The 2,906-nt window shown below is 57.9% G+C and overlaps 1 pseudogene; it reads left to right on the top strand.

Moving 5' to 3' along the window:
- The first annotated feature begins 235 nt into the window (after nt 1-235).
- On the top strand, nt 236-2,256 carry LOC111185324 (mediator of RNA polymerase II transcription subunit 25 pseudogene; annotated as a pseudogene).
- Nucleotides 2,257-2,906: the final 650 nt, after the last annotated feature.

The raw sequence follows: 2,906 nt of genomic DNA, 5'->3' as shown, positions 1-2,906 counted from the left end.
ATAAAAAAATGTTTTTCTGGGCTTCCCTAGTGGCACAGTGGTTGAGAGTCCGCCTGCCGATGCAGGGGACACCGGTTCGTGCCCCAGTCCAGGAAGATCCCACATGCCGCGGAGCGGCTAGGCCCGTGAGCCATGGCCGCTGAGCCTGCGCGTCCGGAGCCTGTGCTCCGCAACAGGAGAGGCCGCAACAGTGAGAGGCCCGCGTACCGCAAAAAAAAAAAAAAAAAGTATTTCATTGGGCTAATAATGTTAAACTATGAATTTCAAACTGGCTTGGCGGCTGGGCCAGGGGGCCTCGTAGCTGACGTGGTGTTTGCGATTGAGGGCACAGCCAACCTGGGGCCCTATTTCGAGGGCCTCCGCAAGTACTACCTGCTCCTGGCCATCAAGTATTTTAATGGTGGTCCTGCTGCCGAGACGGACTTCGGGGGAGACTATGCGGGGACCCAGTACAGCCTCGTGGTGTTCAACACAGTGGACTGCTTTCCCGAGTTCTAAGTACAATATCACGCTCCCACCAGCAGCGCCTATGGGTTTGTCATCTGGCTCGATGGCATGAAGTTCATGGCGGGGTGGGGGTGGGCGGGGCCAGAGCTGCAGCCTCATCGCTGAAGGCGTCAGCAGGGCTCTGCAGCTGTTCGATGACTTCAAGAAGATGCCCGAGCAGACTGGCCAGACACACCGACTCTGCCTCCTTACTGTAACTCGCCCCTCTACCTGCTGCCTGCTGTCGAGGGCAACACATACTCTGGGTGCACGACGGAGACCCTCGTGCAGAAGGCTGGGGAGTGAGGAATCTACTTCTCCATCGTGTTGCCCTGGAAGCTGCCTGCCCTGCAGCTTCTGTTCGAGAAGGCGGCTCCTCCCGCCAGGCTGGAGCCACTGCAGCCACCAACAGACGTGAGCCAGGACCCGAGGCACATGGTGCTGGTGCGGGGGCTTGTGCTGCCCGTCGGGGGTGGCTTGGACCCAGGCCCCCTCCAGCTAAAGCTGCCCGTGCCCCTGCCTCTAGATCCTCCCTCGGGCGCCCCGCTCTTGGCAGCCCCCCAGCAGCCTCTGCCCTCTGTCCCCCCGCAGTACCAGGTCCCCTGAGTGCAGCTCAGGTGGCTGCCCAGAGCGTCATGGAGGCCGCCAAGAACCAGAAGGCTGGGCTGGGCCCTCGCGGCGCCCATCAACCCTCTTCAGCAAGCCTCTCCAGGAGTGGGTCCCCCCCTACAGTCAGGCCCGGGCCTCCCGGTGCCCCCAAGCCGCCTCCCACCTTCCCAGCCCAGCCTGGTCTCCACTGTGGCCCCTGGCCCGGTCCTGGCCCCCCAACTGGGCAGCCCGGGGCACTGTTCAGGGCGGGCACTGTTCTCCGGCCCAGCTCGGGACCCTGGCCCTCGGCGGGCAGCAGTCAGTCTCCAACATACTCCTGGCCTGGAGCGGGATCCTCGAGTGGCAGGAGAAGCCCAAACCTGCCTCTGTGGTGCCAACACCAAGCTGAGTAGGTCACTGCCTTCTCAGGTCTACCTGAGTCACGGTGAGAAGCTGAAAAGAGGACAGCACTGATCATGAAGCTCATCCCCCAGCAGCTGCTGAGCACCCTGCGCCCTTTGTGGAACTCAGGGATGGTCCATTTCCACTTCACCGACAAGGACCTGGACTCCCTCCGAGGCCTCTACCACATCCTGGGCAACGGCTTCGCTGGCTGTGTGCGCTTCCCCACGCGGCCCCCTGCGAGGTGCATGTGCTCATGCTGCCGTACTCATTCAAGAAGGTCTTCATGGGCCTCATCCCCTAAGACCAGAGACACGTTGCCAGCGGCATCCGGGAGGTCATCACCAACCACAAGCGACTCCAGCAGCAGAAGCTTGAGCAGCAGCTCTGGCCGCCGCAGCCCCAGCCTCGGGGGACTGCCCAGGCGCCCCACAAGGCCCTCCTGGAGCGGCCCCCCGCTCACCCCCTCCCGGCCCCACCCATCGGCCCCAGAACCCCGGGGCCGACCCCCAACTGCGGAGCCTCCTCTTCAACCCACCACCGCCCTAGACTGGGGTTCCCCCACCTCAGGCCTCTCTCCACCACCTCCAGCCACCACGGGCCCCTGCACTGCTGTCCCCACCGCACCAGCCGCCCATCCAGTCCTGGCCTGCGCAGCTTCCCCCCAGGGCTCCACTGCCAGGTCAGAGGCTGCTCAGCAGGGTTCTCTGGGGCCCCATCCCCCAGCCAGGCCTGCAGCCCAGCGTCATGGAGGATGATAGCCTCATGGACCTCATCTGAACCCCCAACACCCAATAAAGTTCCTTTTAACACACACACACACACACACACACACACACAGGCTGGGTTAAGAAATAAAATAATTATGAATTTTTAAAATAGTATTATAACTATCAATAATTACTAATGTTTTGAAAAGTTTTTAAATCATGACATTTTCTCAAACTGAAATTAAAATATCACACGCTGTACCAGGGTCCTACTGCCCGCGACTAGTACGCCGAAGATGTCACATGACCTTCACCACACCTGAGTTCTCAACATCCATACTGCAATACACTCTGTTGAGTGAGACCGTCGTGCACTTGCAGGTGACAGCAAGGTCAAATTTCTATGAAAGCTTCTAAATGCTTACACAGTTTCAGAACCTACCTCATCATGGACCACAGCGTGCAGACCACACATGGAGTAGCAACTGTATTTCTGGGGCTTTTGTTGAAATGGCTCAGCCTGTATCCCAATACTACCGTTTTTGAATATATTTCCTCATCTGATTTGAAATGTCATCATATCATAAACCAAGTTCTCGTATATAGTTGGTCTTTTTCTAGGTCTCATATTTTATTCCATTAGTCTTCACTAGTGTCACAGAGTTTTAATTACTGGAATATTTCCTTCTGAAAAGTTTCATAATCTTCTTCTTTTAGGGC

Source organism: Delphinapterus leucas, chromosome 6 (genome assembly GCF_059928025.1).
Source record: "Delphinapterus leucas isolate spDelLeu-1000000601 "Yukka" chromosome 6, BTC_Dleu_Yukka2, whole genome shotgun sequence".
Classification (NCBI taxonomy): domain Eukaryota; kingdom Metazoa; phylum Chordata; class Mammalia; order Artiodactyla; family Monodontidae; genus Delphinapterus; species Delphinapterus leucas.
The sequence above is the reverse complement of the archived record's forward strand: the minus strand, read 5'-3'. Positions and strand labels throughout refer to the sequence as shown.